The sequence below is a fragment of the Brachycentrus maculatus genome, unplaced genomic scaffold (assembly GCF_059751285.1).
Source record: "Brachycentrus maculatus isolate JH-2025_06_01 unplaced genomic scaffold, ASM5975128v1 h1tg000081l, whole genome shotgun sequence".
In the NCBI taxonomy this organism is placed as follows: domain Eukaryota; kingdom Metazoa; phylum Arthropoda; class Insecta; order Trichoptera; family Brachycentridae; genus Brachycentrus; species Brachycentrus maculatus.
Window position 1 is genome coordinate 256,734 of NW_028280835.1, and position 22,910 is coordinate 279,643.

Below are 22,910 nucleotides of genomic sequence, written 5' to 3' on the forward strand. Positions count from 1 at the left end.
ATTAGTGACGCTTCGAATGGCAAGAAGCAACTTACTTCGCATATTTGCATTACTTCATATACAGAAATGAGATTAATTGTCATGGTCTTCAGTTATTACGTACACACAAAACATTTTTCATAAAATTAATAGATAACAGTATAGCCGTCATACTTTGTAGTGCAGTGGGTTTGTTTTTAGCGCATTTGCCCACTACCCGGATGAATCAACCAAAAAATTGTGATTTCATTATTTGATATTAGATGTTTTTACAATATTTGGATTTTAATAGAACATTTACATCAAGTTAAACACACCCGGTTATTAAAAAACAAATAATTTACAGTTAATTAATTAGGGTAGGCAGTAGAGGTAGGTAATAGGGTATGCTAGGTACTAGTTACTAGTGTAGGCAGTAGAGGTAGGTAGTAAGATGAGTTGGTACTACTTAGTAAGGTAGGGTAGGTACAGGTTGCGTTTTTATATGTCACGCGGGTAAGTTAGGACAGGTATTGCTTTTCTGCGTATATATTATATTACGTTGTACACACAAAAAAATTAAGGGATGTATCCAGAGCTATATAACGATGTTTACAAATTATTAGTTATACGAGTATTGTCCCGAATTAACCAGCTCTCTAGGCTATATTGTTCCCAACAGAACAAGATTACAGACCACCTTCTATTTGACCACCCCCAGGACTAATTGTCTGAAAAACAGCTTTATCTTTAGGGCTTGCAATTTCTATAATAAACATGTGTGCAGCCATGCTGATATTTTCAATACTACTATTATTTCATAAAAAAAACTTTTCAAATTAACTAATCTCTGCTCATTCTAATACATCTATACTTATCAATTTCTTTTCTTTTTTTCTGATTATTATCATTCTTTTTGTGCTTTTAGTGGTGAATTGTTTCTGAATCATTTAGTCTCATTGTTCATTTTTTTCTCTAACCTGTACTTTCTATATGTCTAAATGTATTTGTTATTTTCCCTTTAAAATAAAATAAAAAATAAATGAAATAGATAGATTACCATAAAGTACTTACCGAATCAGTCAATGAAATGTTTGAAAAATATCAAATTGTAGTAAGTCATTGTTTAATTAATATTTTACGATTATGCATAGAAATAACATAAAAAAAATAAAAATAAATTCTGATAAGGAAAATGAACTTGTAAATACAATTTGTTTAGTAGCAATTATTAAATATTTCAAATGCTAAAGACATTCCTTCAAGACTTTCTTTCAGTAAATTATTAGCCTGTGTCGTGGATAATGGTCCAAAATTGCTAGATGAAATGATGTATGCGTATCGCTTATTGTGTTTATTATCCATGTGTTGAGGTAACATGTGCTCCGTTGGTATGTAGATATAATATATTGTACGTTTAATATTCGCTATAGTGAATAAACCAGTTTATTTAACATATTCGTTTTATATGATAAAAAAAAACGTACTATTGGGCGAGTTAATTATTTAGAACTAGCACAGTTACCCACAAGTTTAGATTGTATGGAAAAATGACAGTGTAAATTTTATGAAAGCAAGAAAAATAATGTTTTTTCGGTTTCTTTGAGTATTTTGTGATGTGTTTTTCTTATTTTCATTAAAAACACTTTGTTTACTGACTATTAACAATGCCGTCAAATCAAAACTCACGGGTTGAATACTGATAAATATTAAAATTAAAAAACACAATAGTATTAAAGAGAACTTTAGTTTGTTTATAGCTTTAATTTTATTGTTAGGATTTATTGTTTTATTTGACAATCGTGAACATTTAAAATTTGTGATTAATTAAAAATAATTAACATGATTTAACAGAAGGACAGATTTTTTAACATTTAAATATTTCTGTGTAAACTAGAGTTATAAAGTGACAAAAAAACAGTAGTTAGAAAATTTTAATTTATGTTAAAATAACTACATTAAATAAAATTAAAAAGACCTTTAATATTATTTGAGTTATAATAAGTCCATCGTATACCAATGCAGCATTTATAATGCAGGTCAAATACCAATAATATTTCACACATCCCTACAATTGAATACAATTGAACACTTCCCTACAATGAATATAAAGTGACAAAAAAACAGTAGTTGGAAAATTTTAATTTATGTTAAAATAACTACATTAAATAAAATTAAAAAGACCGTTAATATTATTTGAGTTATAATAAGTCCATCGTATACCAATGCAGCATTTATAATGCAGGTCAAATACCAATAATATTTCACACATCCCTACAATTGAATACAATTGAACACTTCCCTACAATTGAATATAAAGTGACAAAAAACCAGTAGTTGGAAAATTTTAATTTATGTTAAAATAACTACATTAAATAAAATTAAAAAGACCTTTAATATTATTTGAGTTATAATAAGTCCATCGTATACCAATGCAGCATTTATAATGCAGGTCAAATACCAATAATATTTCACACATCCCTACAATTGAATACAATTGAACACTTCCCTACAATTGAATATAAAGTGACAAAAAACCAGTAGTTGGAAAATTTTAATTTATGTTAAAATAACTACATTAAATAAAATTAAAAAGACCTTTAATATTATTTGAGTTATAATAAGTCCATCGTATACCAATGCAGCATTTATAATGCAGGTCAAATACCAATAATATTACACACTTCCCTACAATTGATAAATAAAAAGTTTTATCATATAGATTGAACCTAATAAAAATAGTCCAATATTTATTTAGATATTCAGTCAGACGGGAATCGACCGGGGCTTCTAGCATGGGACCCAAATGTGCTAACCACATCGAGTTGAGTAGAGGTGGTTTCATTATAACAAAGAGATGATAAACATTACAGATTGGATGCTGTAAAACCATTGCCCAAATTTGATAACATTACCCACGAAATGGTTAATAAATGATGGGTAATTCTCCTTCGTGGCTAGAAGAATCAATATAATATGATGTAATATAATATGGGAAGGTAATATTGTTATTGTTATTGGCGCGTAGACGTCATTACTCGCGGTGCTGATGGGTTGCTCATGACCACTATAAAGTTACGGACATTAATACCGCGATACACGTCACGTAATTCTTACCGTAATGCGATGTGGTACCGAAAACGATTCGGCGATTGGCCCTCTTTCAACTTCTGCTCTCCTGGGAATATTAAATATTGAAATTTAATTATTATCACAAAAAATATAACTGCCAGTGCTCAAAATTGCCACTTCTGGGTATCATGTCTAATGGTCTAAAATGAATGAATACCCAAAGCTCTTTTTGGAGTTTTGTTGTAAACTGTATTTGTTTTCTGTGATCAGAACTTATTTGGTGTAACTTTTACGATTTTTAACACATATGAACAGTAAGTTCTTCTACCACCTATAGAGAAAGAAAGAAACGGTTTAGTGTGATAACCATTGAAATTTTATTAACAAAGTAGCTTGTCCAACATTTAAAAGCTTACTCGAGTACAGGTATGCAATTTCGAGCGCACTGGCCATTGCTGGTATTTTGACCGTTTAAATTAATAGTACCTACCTAACTAGAATTCCTCTAGCATTTCCTTATTCATATAACGGTAATGCCCATCTTTTAAAGTTCCTTCACTCACGTCACTTGTATATCCACTTATCTGCATCATTTTCTATTCATATAATGAATATTGAGTCAACATTGGTGCACTATGTATTATTAGATGCAGCGTAGGATAAAATGAACCACATTTTAATTAAAATTTAAACGAATTTAGTTATAATTTTTTTAAACATGATTTTAGATTTATTTTCATATTCTTTTTATTTTATTTAACTTTTATTTAACTTGAACTAATATCAAAGATACCTGTAATTTTCATAAAAAAATCTTTTTCCTCCTAACTTTTATCTAACTTACTTATAATTATTTTTGTGATATTTTATTTTATTATCATTTCGTAACTATTTTTAGTGAAATATATTGTGTAATTTTTATAATATTATTCTAAGCCAAGAATATCTTCGACAGATTTAAAAAAAAAAATGTATTCATCAAATTTTGGCCTATTAAGTAACATTACAAAATATTTGAAATTATCATTACAGATCGCGGATCATTAAGCGCGCACCACATCCTGCCATCTACACCCAAAGAGAACGAGTCACACCGAAGACGAATAACGAAATAACATCATTTTTGATAAACCTAAAACACTACCGACAGTGATTGAATCAAGTTTAAAAAAATAGTGGTGTTGTATACATTTTGAATATCAGTTTTCCTTGGAGTTAAGCGGCAAGCATTATATGGACATCCTTACGATCGAGTTGTCTTCATACTGATCAACCTACATTAGAACTGCAGGTATGTTAAAATATTTTTTATTAACTTTTTTAAAAGTTTCATTTTTTCATTTAAATTTTGTATATTATCCACGTATTTATTTGTACATTAACTTAATAACCCTCGTAATAAGCCTGTGTACAGTTAAACGATATATATATATATATATATATATATATATATATATATATATATATATATATATATATATATATATATATATATATATATAAATATATCTATAAATATGTATATATAAATATATATATATATATATATATATATATATATATATATATATATATATATATATATATATATATATATATATATATATATATATATATATATATATATATATATATATATATATATATATATATATATATATATATATATATATATATATATATATATATATATATATATATATATATATATATATATATATATATATATATATATATATATATATATATATATATATATATATATATATATATATATATATATATATATATATATATATATATATATATATATATATATATATATATATATATATATATAGTAAGTTGAATCCGATTGGTACGAATATTATATTCGAATTATTGCGGTAAATTTTTAATATGTTCCTGAAATACAAGTAATTTTATATATGTATATTAATAATAAAAATAAAAAACTTATCCACACCCCAATGGTGCAAAGGGCACTGTGTTATATAAACCCAGTGTTATTTTGATCGTTTACACATGAAGAAAGGTAATCAGCCCTCCGCTTCAGGTACCAGTCCATGGTAATATTGAATAAATATAACAGTGAAAAAATCACTAAAGTATGAAAAACGTATAGTTTATACAAAGGCCGTAAAAGTAGAAGTTAAACAGTAATTGAATAATTAATTCCAAGTCTGATAAATTCACTCAACCTTTAGTGTAAACGCTGAGGACCGTTTTGTTAAATTTAATTTTAAACCTTTTAAATTTTAACTGAAAACTTACTACTTCCGGTCGTTAATTAGTTTGGCATTTTTTCAATTACCTGAATGCCCATTTGCAACAATGATAGTCCCAGGTATGAAATTAAAATTACGAATTCCAATTATTTAACAACTCGGCCAACTTTTTTCATAGCATGTGAATTCATACAAAGTAAACATTAAAAAAATATTAAAGTTGAATTAATTCAGGTTCATACAACATTTTTCTTGCGTTCAAAATTAGGATATATTATTTAATAATAATAAAAATATAATATAAAAAACACTATGTAGTTTTTTCCACACATATTTTATTTGAACCATGACCGGGTTTCGTCGTTTGCCAACATCATCAGTCTGGTGATGTCGGTAACAACTAAACCCGATCACTGGTCAAATAAAATATATGTGGAATAACCATTATGCTTATAATTTAATAATAAAAAATGCAGTTAAAACAAAAAATGTCATTACTAAACATTAAACTAAAAATCTTATTAATATGAATACTTATATGCAAGTGTTTCTTAGTTAATATTCTTAAATCCCTTTAGTCTTTCGTCCGCCCCGTAGTGTAATGGTCAGCATGCTCGCCTACCGTTCTGGAGGTCCCGGGTTCGATTCCCAGGGGGGTTTAATAAATATAAGTGATTTTTTCACTCCAATATTTATTCAATATTACACTGGACTGGTACCTGAAGTGGAGGGCTGATCACCTTTCCTTCATCTGTAATCGATCGAGATAACACTCCGTTTATATAAAGCAGTGCTCTATGCACCATTGGGGTGCGGCAAGGGATTATTATAGTCTTAAGTTATTAGCCAAAAATATTGTATTTTAACTCAACATTATATTCAAATATTTATTTAACATATTATATTTATCTTTATAAATAATATTATGAATATTCGTTTCTTTATATCTTTAATCTCCTAAAGTTAGTCATCTATTAGATGTTTAAAAAAATGTGTTTAACTGAAATGGCAGTACCATCTATTGAACGTAATAATTAATATTGCTTATGGTGGACTGCGTGCACCTTGACAGCTGCGACACTTATCATTGTCAATGTTATTATTTCATAAGACAACTTCACAAGAATTGTGAAATTGAGCATATTTGAAATATAGGTGTTTTGTTTGAAATATTTCTTTTGCATTTAACTAGAATGAGCCGCAGAAACTGGTGGCAATGGATACATGTAGAAAAAAAAACAAGTACGTTTTTGTGATACATTAGATATATGGCAAAGCTTCCTCTCTCTCTTATGTTTCAATTCATACGATGGATGAATGAATCTACATAGATTTGAATTTATTAAACAAGCCCACTTAACATAATTTTGATGTGTTGTTACATTATTATGGAAGTAGTGCAAGAAGCGCAGGCGTTTCGATAGTGAATTTAAAACGACCCATATATTAATACCTGTTCATATTAATATACACCCCATATCACTTCTTGAATTTAAATAATTAACACCGCCTCCGTAGTGTAATGGTCAGCACGCTCGGCTACCGTTCTGGAGGTCTCGGGTTCGATTCCCAAGGGGGGTATAATAAATATAAGTGATTTTTTCACTGTAATATTTATTCAATATTTTCATGGACTGGTACCTGAAGCGGAGGGCTGATCACCTTTCCTTCATGTGTAAACGATCAAGATAACACTGCGTTTATATGACACAGTGCCCTATGCACCACTGGGGTGCGGATAAGGGTTTTATTATTTATTTTATTAACAAGAGTATTTAAAGAAACAAATAGAATTAACACGTTTTCCAGATTTACAGATTTATTATGTAGAGCAACCTTCATTGGCAATCTTTTGAAAATTTTCAGCGTAAACGCTTGTTAGTTTAATTTTAATTAATTAACTAACCATCAACCTGCTTCTCTTCAAGATAGAAAGGGCCAAAACGACCCGCGAAAAAATTTCCGATCTATATTTTAATGTCTTACAGCATCCCACATACTCTCCAGACCTTGTTCCTTCAGATCTTTACCTCTTTAAGTTAATGGAGCAATCATTACTGGAAAAAAATTATAAATTTGTAAGACGTCGAAAATCATTTAGATTTACATTTCAAGTCCAAACAAGCAAGTTTCTACAAAAAAAGGATCGAAAAACTATCCGAGAGATGACAGATAGTCAAAGATAATAGAGGAGAATATATTTTGCAATGTAAAAAGTCTTATGCGAAATTTATGATAAAAATATGTCTCAAATAAAAATAATGGATTTTTTTTCGGTACCCCTGATATATATATATTGTATATGTATATACATATATATATATATATATATATATACATATATATATATATATATATATATATATATATATATATATATATATATATATATATATATATATATATATATATAATATATATATATATATATATATATATATATATATATATATATATATATATATATATGTATATATATATATATATATATATATATATATATATATATATATATATATATATATATATATATATAAATATATATATATATATATGTACATATATTTATATATATACATATATATATATATATATACAATATGTATGTATATATATATATATATATATATTATATATATATATATATATATATATATATATATATATATATATATATATATATATATATATATATATATATATATATATATATATATATATATATATTTATATATTTGATAGCAGCTGTTTTATTTCGTGATAGGAGCTTAACGTTTGAACATCTGTTGATTATGATTTCCTTACCCAATAATAATTTTACAACTACGATGTATTCAGGGAACCGTATTGTTGATTTCTTTGGAACACGATCGCACTGACCGTTATGCTGTACAGAGCCAAGCAACAAAAAGGTGAATTATCATGCATTATTTTATTATATTTAACATCATTCAGCGTATGAATCGCGGACAGTAAGTAACACACATAATTGTGAATTGTAACAAACGCCTAATTAGCTTCAGACGAGCCACATATGCGCGGGGCTAGATGCAAACTCAACTATCTCCATATTTTCGTTTTTACTACAACATTTGCATTTATCTTTATAATAAGCTTAGACATGTTTGCTATCGTACATAATCATGCAAGAAATCTGGGGCCAGATGTAACTCGAATCCAGGCATGCAAAAGTAAATACTTTTTCTGCGTGGATTTTTTAATTAAAAGAGTAAGAATTAAAATTTATAAATGGGAACAATATTTTTTTTTTCAATATGCGCCCAAATCAAAAATAGTTCGGTTTTTTAATTTTTTTATTTAAATTAACATTTTTTATACTGTCATAAATTTAAAATCATAATTTTTCTGGAACAAAGCCGTCGCTTCGATTTTATATGTAAAATATAAACGCAACCCGATTCTGCATGTACATTATGTTGAAAGTGGGAAAATTGGGAGTTCATCATCGTTTCTATGCTTTTGTTTGTTCAAAGAAAAGTCAGTTTGTTTCTCTTAGTTATGGCATTTTTAAACAACAAGGCGAAACAATTGTCACAATACAAAATTTTTATTTGTTTTTCAAATAAAATACAACTTTGTAGAATCAAAAAATCTGTGTTTGATTTAAAAATATAAACATAAATTATAATGGAGTTCTACAAATTAAACGCTAAATAAATAAATAAAAATGTGGAGGTAAGTGAGTTTGTTTATAGACCCCTCATGTGAGACATGAGCCTCTCAGGTCTGAAGCCCCAATAACGGTTCCCTTGAAGATGAATATTCTGACTTTCGTTTCACTGTATTACGGGAAATATTACCTGCATTATTCATTACCACGTTATTTCCGCTATCCGAGCAGATAACTCGAGATGATAGACTCTCACATGTGAGCGGTAAGTAGCCCAAATAATTGTGCCTCTTGCTAACCGACTCAACGAAATTGATTCCTGAAGAAGAACCAATCAATTTGCAAGTCCGACGTAATATATCGTACGGACGGTGGCGGATATACCTGCGACAGAGGTGGCAAACACTATTGGTTAAATTAAATTAAATTAAGGTTTAAATCATCAGACAGGCACCGTGGCGTAGTTAGGTAGACACTTAACTGCGAAACTGGCATCGCGGGTTCGATTCCCGCCGATTGCAAAATGAATTTAAGAAAGATTTATTTTCAATTGGTCTGGGTGTTTGTGATGTATTTTTCACATTTACCTTCCCTATCCTTACTATCCTACCTGCAGACAAGCATCTAAAATAGAGGCTTTGCGGGTTATTTTTTTTTTAAATTATCACTTTAAACTTCAAAAGGTGTAACCATTCACAATTTTACCTATGATTGATTTCTCAAACTTCGAAAAGTTCTCTATATGTATAATATGATACACATATTATTTTTTGACATATCAACATAGATAAAGAAGGACATGGAGGTCTGGGCATTTACGGGGCTTACTACCGTTATTGGCTGGTTTAAGTGATCACTTTACACACGTGTAACATTCACCAATTCTACCCATGATTGACAACCACACTACTCAAATTCTCGGAAGTTCTATATGTATGATCTAATTTCGAAACATTTTTCTTGGATCACTAGAATTTCGCTGGAGACATCTAATGGTAAAATGAAAAGAAGCTTTTTATTGAGCAGAAACTCTTTTATTGTTATGTGAGGTCCGAATGCTAGATTATAATCACATACATGAGAAACGCTAGAAAATATTATTTTCATTTTTATTATTTTTTAGTTTATAATTTGACCAGTTAATTTATTTACAACATTTTGAGTGTGTCCAAATACTTTTTCCCAAATCTGTTTTATTTCCAATAAGGAGTTATTTTCATGTTATTTTTGACATCTCAACATAGATGAAGAAGGATATGGAAGTCTGGGCATTTACGGGAATGCCCAGACTTTCATATCTATGTATATTCGAAAATAGGTAGAATAGTGAATGTTTATTTAATTATTACTTTTAAAACAAAATGGCAACGGCATTAATTAAGCATAACATCAACACGTGCAAAAAATAGCAAAAATAATTTATGGCAGAGAGCGTGCTTCTTAACAGCTACTATAATTTTTTTATGTTTTCAAATACATTGTTGTCTCATTACTATTTAATGCCATTGCTCACAAGGATTTTGAAATTAAACAAACTACAAATGTGTGCTTTCTTTTGTCTTTCTTTCCCATACGGATAGTTGAAAGTAAAATACGCATCAGAGTAATGGAATTTTGAATTTAATTTATTTGGGCAAACAGTACATATGGTAAAGTGTAACTTTTAAAAAGATCTCGCACTTTCACATACAATTATTGTTTTTAATGATCTGTCTTATTCTGATGATTATAACTAGTGGTCATTAGACGGATTCTCGATTGATGTCAAATAGCGGATATGAAATCAGAGGTTCACTCTTCATATCCCCATATGGCGCTAACATTTTAATAAATACAGTCTTGTTTAAAAAAATAACATATATCATTGAAATATTTAGATTAAAAGAACTTAACTAAAAATTTTTAGCAATGATTGCAATCATAATTTCACTCGCGTATTTTGGTATGTAAAACTTGAGAATTTGTTGTTATAATATAATAGTCTATTTTGTCCGCCTCCGTAGTGCAATGGTCAGCACGCTCGGCTACCGTTCTGGAGGTCCCAGGTTCGATTCCCAAGGGGGGTAAAACAAAAACATAAGTGATTTTTTCACTGTAATATTTATTCAACATTACCATGGACTGGTACCTGAAGCGAAGGGCTGATCACCTTTCCTTCATGTGTAAACGATCAAGATAAGACTGCGTTAATATGACACAGTGCCCTATGCACCATTGGGGTGCGGATAAGGTTTTTATTATATTATTATTTATTATTTTAGTCCAGTGGTCTTTATTCCTTTTAAAAATGTAAATAATGATTGCAATCATAGTTTTAGTACAGCATTCCGACATTTGTAAATTTAAAATTTTGTTACTTTTTTAAAAGAAGTCCGTTTGAAGTTCAGTAGTCTTTATTTCTTAGAAAAATGATGTACATAAGTGATAACTGCAATCATAATTTTAGTTGCGTATTTTGGCATGTAAAACATTAAATTTTGTTATAATATAAGAGTTTGTAGTTCATTGATTTTTATTTCTTAGAAACATGGAAGTGATGATATCAATCATAGTTTTATTTGCGTATTTTAGCATACAAAACTTTTAATTTTGTATTAAATTTTCATTTTCTGTTATAATATAAGAGGCCGATTGTAGTTCTGTGGTCTTTATTCCGTTGCATTCCGTTAGAAGTTCATAGATCGACCTCACTCCGATATATATTGATTTCTATTTTAAAATTCAAGTTTAAGGACTTATTAAAAGCATCATATAAACTGTATATTGGCTTGAAACGGCCTTAATTCCCATTAAACACCTTTTTAAATACGAGTATAAGTACAATAATTAAAGTTGGGAAGAACGTACTCGTATATTACTTGAAAACGATTACTTTTATAATATATGACATAAGTTGAACGTGGATTCATTTGTCCTGTCGTTTATTTTTCATTAAATTTTACGAAAAAAACTCAATAAAAACACAATTTAACTAAATATGATTACGTATTAACAATATTGAACTTTATATGTATGGTATATTAGTATTTTATGTTTATTAGTTTTCGTTCTTTTCCTCTCGTTAAATGACGGGCTATTTTAAAATAATAACGACGGTTTCATAATATGATAAAATAATTTTTGTTTTACAATCTCATATTGATATATGATTGATATAAATTTACTTTAATTAAGTGTCAGCCTCCGCAGTGTAATGGTCAGTACGCTCGGTTACCGTTGTGGAGGTCCCGGGTTCGATATTCAGGGGGAGTCAAATAAATAAAAGTTATTTTTTCACTCTAATATTTATTCAATATTACCCTGGACTGGTACCTGAAGCGGAGGGTTGATCAACTTTCCTTCGTGTATTAACGATCAATATAACACTGCGTTTAAATAATACGGTGCCTTATGCACCATTGGTGTATAGATAAGGGTTTGATTGATTGATAATTATAAAGTATACTCCATTTCTTTTTAAACCACAAACGCACTAAAATCAATATTTTTAAACAAGTGGAACCAGAACCACCCTTCAATGCAGACATAAATAATTGAACAATCTATTAATTTCTCGACTGCAATTCTTTTTCCTCTATCGTATTTCTTATACTAGCTTCCTAATTGCTAATTACGCAAAGTTTACTTCTCGCGCATTCTCATCAATCTCTCTTAAACTTCATTATGTCATCTTCTTGACGGCAAATCATCATTTCTTATCGCTGATGCAGATCTATACTACCCATTCGATCATTATCTTAAAACATCTAAGGCAATGTATCATTCAAATAAGAAAATTCTGGTTTGAGGCATCCAAAAGGACATTTAATTAAAATAATTGTCACATACGCTTAACATCCAAATTAAGAACAACATTTTGAGTGTGTCCAAATACTTGTTCACAAAATCTGGATTATCTCCAATTACATGAGTTATTTTCATATTATTTTTTAACATCTCCTCAAAGAAGAAGAAGAATATGGAAGTCTGGGCATTTACGGGGCTGACGATCGTTATAGGCTGGTTTAAGTGATTACTTTACACACGTGTAACATTCACCAATTCTACCCATTATTGACAACCACACTACTCAAATTCTTGGAAGTTCTATGTATATGAACCAATTTTGAAACATTGTTCTTGAATCACTAGAATATCACTAGAGACATCTATTGGTGAGATGTAAAGAAGCTTTTTACTAAGCAGAAACTCTTATATTAGTATGTGAGGTCCGAATCCTGGATTATAATCACCAGAAAGTACCATTTTCATCTTTATTATTAAGCTTATAATTTGACCAAGAACAATTCAAGAACAATGTTTCAAAATTGGTTCATATATATAGAACTTCCAAGAATTTGAGTAGTGTGGTTGTCAATAATGGGTAGAATTGGTGAATGTTACACGTGTGTAAAGTGATCACTTGAACCAGCCTATGACGGTCGTCAGCCCCGTAAATGCAAAGACTTCCATATTCTTCTTCATCTTTGATGAGATGTTAAAAAATAATATCCAAATTAATAAATTCAAGCCTTAATGTTTTAATTTTTTCACAAAACTTTTAAGTAAACTTTTTAACTTTTCGTTTTTTTTTATCTTAGGAATAATTTGAGGAAGCAAATAAGATAAAAAATAGTGTACGTTTGTACAAATATACTGGATTTAATCCCGTAAGTGTTTTTTAATCAAGATTTTATGAATAAATGAGATTATAATATGAAAAAGTCTAGGAATTTACGTTATGTTTTTACGAGTGTATTATTAACAGTTCTATCCACAAAAAACAACCAAATACCTTAATTTTTCGAAACTTGTATGTAACAATTACGTTACATATTTTCAGTGCTACTATATGTTCAATAATAATTTATATCATTAATTTTGCATATGTATTCAGGAATGTCTCACTCGCTTACAGAAGAGAGTAATTTTCTTAAAATTATAAATTATAAATTAAACAGTATTTATCGATTTTAGTAATCAATAATAATTTTTTTTCCTACTTGAAATATTTCCTCGCCTTCAGAGCAAAAATAATTTAATTCCCAAGGAGCTCAAAAATAAATACGAGTACTTATGTTTATGCGATTTGTATACTAATATTGATTTCATATTGCCCTTTACTTTGTTTTCTGATCCTGAAGCACAATAAAAGATCTAATATATATGGCACTGTATCGATACTATACAGTTTCCTATGAAAAATCGGTTACGGAAAAGCTTGTAGGAAGAAGACATACAAGTAAAATAAAATAAATAAATAAATGTATGCATGTATGTGCATGTTTGTACATATATTTATAAAGATAATAAAGAAAATAAACTTATAATTGATGGTTGAGACCTAAGAAGTTATCCTTTAAATTATTCCTAGATAAATTCATTAATCTCAGATTTTTCCAACGATGTATACCGGTAAAAAAAGTGTATTAAACTCGCTACTTTCCATCATATCAGATGATAATATGGGATACAATAAAATTTCATATTTAAAATTTTGAAAATGAAGGCAAACTGATTCATTATTGCACGTTTCGTGCATAGAATCACGCATCACGCACAAAACACGCGGAACTAATGCTAGTTGCAAAAAATAGTACTTCCTTCACAGTCCAGTTGGTTTTCAGACTCTGACTGTTTATCAATTTGAGTAATTTGTCATGGAATGATGTATAAAAAGAGCTTTGTGCTTTAATTACTGAGCATAATGCCTATTAAGAATAGCCGCGTGCTTGCGGAAGAATTGGAATAAGATCCGAATTAGGTTGTGAGATAATTTTAACTTACTGCAATGCATTAGTCAAATATCCGTATTTGCGAATTCCGATAATATTTGATCTTGTACTGAGAACTTCATACAAAAGAGATAAAAGGTGGATATTTACACCCAATATATTACCAGTTACAAGATCTCTGTTGGTTTTTGTCACGTGGGTCTAGATCAGTGGTCGGCAACATACTACCCGGGGGTAATTAAATTACCCACTACGACATTTTAAATTACCCACCAAGAACACACGATGATGCTATGTTTTTTTAATGAAATTATTTATGTAGTAAATCTCGATTCCTCTATTTGACTCAAGTTCCCCAAAAGTTGAAAAAACTTTCTTGGAAAATTCAAAACCAAGGGAACCACGAATAAAGCATATTTTTCATAAATGTTTGTTTTACAAAATAAATTTGTATTTGCACACACATGTATATATTTTATTATAAAAAATATGTTTTTTTCACTTAAAAAAATTATTGTAATTATTAAACGTACTTTTACCCACTTATCAAATGAAATTTTCAAAATTTAATTTTGAAAATTACCTAGTCTCTCAAAAGGTTGCCGACCACTGGTCTAGATCAAAGGTTTTCAAGCTAGGCAATATCGCCCACCTCTGGGCAATGGAGAAATCTTGGTGGGCTATAAATAATTTTCGGCAGAATTTGGTGGGTTATATGAGGAATCAAGTGGACAGTAAAAGATTGTTGAAAAACGAATATGTTTTTTTTACATGTTGAAATTTTAACCTTGATGAAAAAGAACATGAACTCTGGGTATTTACAGAGCTTATGACCTATCATAAGGTGGTTAAGTGATCACTTTACACACGTGTAACATTCACTATTCTACCCATGATTGACAATCATACTACCCGGATTTTAGGTAACTCCTAGATATATGATTAATCTCATGACACAATACATATAACTCCACAACAGCCATCTATGTCAGGTTGAGAAAGCTTTTATTTATCAGACACCCATTTATGCAAGATCCAAACATATGTAACATGTGAACACGTGTAACATTCGCCATTGACAACCACTGTACCCAAAATTATGGAACTCATACGTTTATCATAAATCTCGTGTTGCTTCATGTTTTACTAAGTTGATTGAACCAATTTAATTATTCACACCAATTCAGCACTGGAATTCTCGGTCCTAAGCACAACAGGTACAACGTCTCGTCTGGTTTATTTGACGCATACTATTTTGAACCTGAAATGGAAAATGTGGATCAATCATTGTACGGTTTGGTTCTGCGCCTGTGTCTGCGCAAATAGTGCTTTCGTCAGGATGGCAATTTGATGTGATGCTTAGACGCTACAGGTCGTTAGGTATTACCGGTTAATGTGGCTCGAGATAACCACAGAGGTAATGCTCATGCGTGTTATTATGTATCAATAATACTGAAACAAATATGAATACAAATATCATAAACTTATGTACACAATCTTGAGTATAATTTCGTTTACAGTTCATACGAAAAGGTTGTCTTTTCTTGTTATTGTAAATAATTACATGTAGTTTTCACGAAGTAAGAAAATTGAAGTGACATGGTTTATTGATGCGTTTAAGCTCGAAGGCTTTTATGCATATAGTATATATTTATAGTAGATATATATTGTTAGATTAAAACCAATATTTTTAGCTTTTCCACTTTATTTTTATTTGACCAGCGACCGGGTTTCGTCGTTACCGACATCATCAGACTAACGACCAAACCCGGTCACTGGTCAAATAAAAATAAAGTGGGAAAGCTAAAAATATTGGTTTTAATCTAAAAATATATTAAAATGCAATTCCATCACGAAGTTTCAGTGGATAATATAAATCTATTTATAGAAGAGGCAAAAGAGGCTAAATTAAGGGTGAATAAAATGTATGTTTTTGTTTCAATTTTTATAAAGAAAAACGATGAAGAGAATAGAAGGAATATATTAACCATTTATTTGGCATTTACTTTATGGAATAATATGATGATTTATTTATAAAAATAAATTATTTTCAAACGACATTTTTTAAAGAATATTAGATGTCCTCAAGACTAGTCGTGTTCACATTAGAATGCTCAAAAAATGGTCTTTCTTATATATGTATTTTGATGTTATATATATTATAGAATCAACTTATATATGAAAGAGTGGAATATTTCATAAATCATTTATTTTTTAAAAATAGATCGAACTAAGAGAAAAAATCATAAAGACACTCAAAGTGTATCGAAACGACGATAAATGAGATTATAATATAAATATTTTATTCATTATACTATAGAGAGAAATAATATGTTCTATTTTTCAAAGTTTTAAATGTTTAATACTTTAATTTTTTTTTAACTACGTACATAAGAAAAAAATCAAGCACCCTACATACTCGTAATAATGATAAAAAAAACGTTGTCAATATAATATAAAAAGTCGATGGTATAAATACCCAGCTTTATGTATCATATAAGATAAAGAAGTAATATATGTTGATTAGATTTTTTTTAAATATGTATATTAGTTTCCATTTTTAACTACATACAAAGAGAAAAAAGAATTGAAACACCCTAGATACTTTGAATGACGATAAAATAAAAAGTTTCTAAAATAAAATTAAAAATTTGTTTATATTATATATACAGCTTTATTTCTTTTAACGGGGAGTCAATTTATAACTCAAGAAGGCCTGACAAATAACAGCCTTGATGTTACACCATTAAGATACCCGAATGTGTTAAATTTGATAATTTTACAAACTACGCCATTGAATTTTGTTTAAAAGCCGTCTCCTCCAATTTTACGGGCATCCGCAAAGCATTCCTGATAAGAAAATACGATTTTTGTTAGCGAAATATTCAATACAAATTAATGTAATCGGCGAAGAGGCATTATTTTTGTGTTTGTGGTGAAATTTGCATGTATTATATATGTGATAAAATTTGGCGTATATTACATTAATTTTTAATCAGTGGCGATCCAAGATGACGACGTAATGTTTTCTTTTGAATGTGTACCCAATAAAAAAAACTTTCTACATAAATTTAAACGTAAATCCGAGTGTACAACATTTTTGGTGTGTCCAAATGCTTATTCACAAATCTGGATTATCTCAAATTATAGGAGTTATTTTTCACATTATTTTTTGACATCTCATCAAAGGTGAATAAGAATATGGAAGTCTGGGCATTTACGGGGCTGACGACCGTCATAGACTGGTTTAAGTGATTACTTTACACACGTGTAACATTCACCAATTCTACCCATTATTGATAACCACATTACTCAAATTCTTGGAAGAATGGATTTTATAAATTCCAAAATTCAGGAATATGAAATATTTGTTTTCATAAAATTGGTTCATATTATTTTTCTAAGATAAAAATGTGTTTTTTCCTACTATTATTACTAAAAAGATTTTGCCATTTAAAATATATGTAATCTTAAATAAGACACTCGAATATATATACAAAACTATTAAATTTGTAACATTCATATGTATATTATATAAACGGTTAATTTGTGAGAATTCACATTCAATCTCGTTTATTGCGAGTTTCGATATTTACCGTGCGTTGAAATAATATTGCAGCCTGAAGAAAGCGCATGATATTACAACAATATTTAACTGGCACTGCGATGTTACATTTTTAAAAAATCTGACTTTTAAATTTACTTAATGATTTTCTGAGATTATTTAAATAAATGATGCATATTCAGGGTAAAAGTAATGCGTTTACGGGTAAATCATTGTGAATTACTACTACATATTTTAGGACTCGTTGTTCACAAATCGCTCATTCCTTTCAACAACGTCACATATCAAAAATCGTCAATTTTCAGTTGTGCATGTTTTCGGAATGCCCAGAAAATGTACTTTATCCCAGCAAGAGCGGCATATTTTAAACCAAATATACATTTAAACTTACTTGCATATTTTTAACTTACACCCGCTACAGGGCAGAAAGTGTTGTTTTTGCATTTTGGTTAAAAGGTATTGTTTAAACAAATGGAGAAAAAATATTCAGATTTTACCTAAAAAGATCTGTTGCACAGTAAAAAGTTCAATAAGTGGGTTGATATTTATTTTTAATACATTGTATTATATTTTTAAACATTAAAAACGACCTCCTGAAAAATCAAGTTTTTTGATACATGACGTTGTTGAAAGGAGTGAGCGATATAACTTGTATATTACTGTGAGATGTAGGAATTCCTGGATTTGAAACCGATTAAACCATAAAAAATCATTTTATCTATTCTACGAACCACTCAAAACTAGGTTTATTTCATTTGTTGCTATTTCAATTTAATTTTTAACCGCTGAACGAATCTAAATTTTCCTCATACTGTGGCGAAACTGATACGTTTATTTCTAAGAAATTTACATTGTACATTGTTTTATAGTTTATCTTTACATATAGGGGAGATCGTGTATGATTATCAAATTATGTAAAAAAAATATAAGTATGAAAGCAGGCTCCCTTTTTAAGTACCTTCACATAATGATTTGGTGAAATTGTAATGATTAACATAAGTGCTCGGAACGGAAAACTTCAGACAAAAAATCAGGTATTTTGGAGCAAAGCTGGCGGCGCCGTTCATCGCTTAGTACAGTACCGATAAATCAACTTCTCATCACAGCTCTCGAGATACCCCAACATATAATCAAATTCCGTTCCAACTATAGGACTGAGGTTTACGGTAAAGTTTCCTAATATCGCCTTTTTTACGTATTGTATCCTTAACATTGATCACATGAATATTATATCATGAGAACGCAAAACGTAGCCTTTTCATATGAATATTATTTTCATACGTAAAACTATTAAAAAAAACTTGAACTTCGAATCCTGTAAAGCAGTCAGGAATGTCTGTTTTGGTTGTATTTTTTCAGAATTAACCAAATAAGTGTTAAAGAATTACTTTAAGTTCTTTTTGAGAACAAGTTACAAGTTAGTCTTCGAAGAAAAAAATCATGAGTTTATTAATATTTCTTATTCTTGAAAACAGTATTAAAAGAATAAGAAATATTTATATCACAGAGAAATAAGCTACATTTTCATGAATTAATTACTTTTTAAGTATTTCGTGTAGTTAAGAATGGTTTTAGTAATATCCTATCTCAAATATTTATTTTTATAAGGGATTATAAATTGATCAATACTAGCTGCATCCAATGGATGTATTTTTTTCTTCACACATATAACACCTTAAGATTAAGACGATAATCGGAACTATTACCTTAATACCTTAGCGTCTTACTAAGTCGTTCGACAGTAAACAGAAATTTGTATTAAAACCTATGTTTACAGGTACATTACTCTCAATGTCGGGACTAAATAAACAAATTTAATCCATTATAAGGGACCGACTGCACAATGTTTATTATTTAAAAAATGAATTAAAATCATGACTTTTGACCATATCAAAGTTTTAGGAATTATGTCGTACGTAATGTTATATTATGTTTTCCAATAAAACATAATTAAATCAAATAACCAGCCTATTACAAGTTATAAGCCTTCTAAATATCCAGGCTTTCTAATTCTTCTTCGTCTATGTTGAGATGTCAATTTTTTTTTAATGACTTTACATATTTTGAAAGTATTTATCCGATATTTTGTCGCACATTACATGAAATGTCTAAAATAAACGTATTTTTTGTACTTTTTCAATACCTTGTCTTCTTCAGAAATGGATAGATACCATTTTACTATTTAATTTAACAAAATAAAATTTAATTTATTCTTAAGTTTATACGAATACGATTTTAACATAAGAATTCATTTAAAAATTCTATTGTTTTATGACACATTGTAATAAACTGGTGAAAATTCAAATGTTTTTAGTATAATTTATTATATATTTATTTTTATTATTATATTTATTATTAAAAAAAAAAATTATGCAACATTTTTTTGATAATATGATTATAATAATGCAATTCTAGAAACAAATTTTTTTTTTTTAAATATATCCTCAAAGTTTGTATGTTTTTAGTGAAAATATTTAAAAATAGGGATAATTTGAAAAAACGATTGATTTACTACAATTTGATATACCAATATCAAAGCTTTGATGACTTTTTGTAAGAAATTAAATTGAACAATTATTAAAAATTAAATATGTTATAAGTACATGTAGAGGGATTGGAATGCTTAACAATAACGGGAAAGTTGGAAGAAGATGTACCCCATATGGGTAGTACATTAGCTGTACCTAGGGACAATATCTGTACGTAGTATAAATGTATTGGTAGGAACACACAACCAGTTTTTTTTCAAGAATGTGCCTTAGTGATTCAGACACAAAGCTTGACATTATTATTTTAAAGGTATTTACTGTAAAAGCTACAACACCACTTGTATTGCATTATAACAGGAGTAGGGTGTTGTGTATACTCGTACAATTTTGTACCCATTTTTATGTTCAAATATATTATTTTTAAGAGGAAGAAGAATATGGAAGACTGGGTATTATTTCATCTATGCTGGGATATCAAAAACAATGTTAAAAAACTCATATTCGGAGATAATCCAGATGTGTGAACAAGTATTTGGACTCACACACTCAATATTTTGTTTATTGTTTTAAATTAAAGTTTCACTTGGTAAATACCACTAATTCTTGATATTTATTATGACACATGTTTCGGTGCATTACGTATCATTTTCAAACTCCGTTTGTGATGCTAAATTTTTTGAGTTGTTTCCTTGAGACGTTGAAAGATGAGGAGGGGTGTTTCTTATTTTACCAAGTAAAAGTTTAATTCAAATTACATTGATATTTCCACAAAGTAACAGTCAGATCAATTAAAGAAATGATTTTTTTATTGTAATGTGATTTATGCGTTTGTAAAAATACGTGTTTTTAATGTGAGTAAACGATATTCATCATTAAATTATTTTTATTTCTTAATTATTAGTTAAAAGTAATATAAACTTAAGTACTGTATATTAAAATATGGATAAATGGAACCAATATAACCCTTTTTACAAACAGCAGTAAACTTTTTATTTATTCATTTATTAAACTTACTGTACATAATGTTGGTACATTAGGGGATTAATACAATTATTTGAAATAAGTGGATAGACAGTCTTTGTACATAGGTAGGTATAAACAAAAAATATCCAAATTATAACTCATCTCGGTATTAATGAACAAATAGTTGTAATACTTTAAATTTATGAAAATATGGAAGGTAAAAAAAGGATCTCGTAAAGAGTTGAGAATAAAGCGACCCAAGTGTAGGTTTTTTATGAGGGTAAGGCGATAATTTAAATTTTATTTACTAACACCAGCAAATATCATATGAAGAGCGACTAATATATATATATATATATATATATATATATATATATATATATATATATATATATATATATATATATATATATATATATATAATATATATATATAAATATATATATATAAATATATATATATATATATATATATATATATATATATATATATATATATATATATATATATATATATATATATATATATATATATATATATATATATATATATATTTACTAAAACATGCGATAACTCATTCCTGTGATGTAAGTTCATATAAAAAATCAACATTGATTTTTCTTTTTTCCCATTATAAGACTCTTTAAAGCGATTTTTTGACTAACAAATTACTTGCGTGCGCCCTTTTAACACTTCATGCGACTTTTGTTGATAGCTGTATAAAATATAATTATAATTACCGATTCATTTAAAATAACTTAAAGCGTGTCAGACTGTTGAAAGATATCATTTTATGATTTATTTAAAAAAATATATTGTACCTTTAATCCGCGACAGGTGAATTTTCGCCTGTCTGCATAAAGTGGCAGACATAAAAATGAATTACCCCCGAAGAAGGCGTTCTAAATAAGTATACCGGTATCCCATAGCATTCCATAATGCCACGTTACACGCTTAATTGCCCTTTTGCCATAGTACACCCGTTTCACCAGTTACTACAAAACGAATCAAACTTACGCCAGCTAATAGGCACACACACAAAAAACCCAAAATGAATTATATAAATAAATAAGATATTACATATTTTTTTAATGAGTGCCGTAATTTTCTATGCCCGGGTTGTAAGCGGGGAAAATTAGACGGTTGCAGCCGCGCAAAAAGGCGTAAGCGGGCTATGTAATTCCGGCATAATATTTATACTATTGATTGGGGTTTTTTACTCGTTGGTCATGGATCTGGCAGTAAGTGCCTGGCTCCAGCCCGGCTTGATGCGTGAGAACATTCCTCCGG

General features: G+C 28.7%; 1 protein-coding gene across 1 annotated transcript in view; it reads left to right on the top strand.

Moving 5' to 3' along the window:
- Nucleotides 1-4,154: 4,154 nt before the first annotated feature.
- m (zona pellucida domain-containing protein miniature) overlaps nucleotides 4,155-22,910 on the top strand; it is an 86,040-nt gene continuing 67,284 nt past the window's right edge. The window contains exon 1 of the mRNA XM_088257382.1: nucleotides 4,155-4,321. The gene's annotated coding sequence lies outside the window, so the exon portion shown is untranslated. The remainder of the gene's footprint in view (nucleotides 4,322-22,910) is intronic.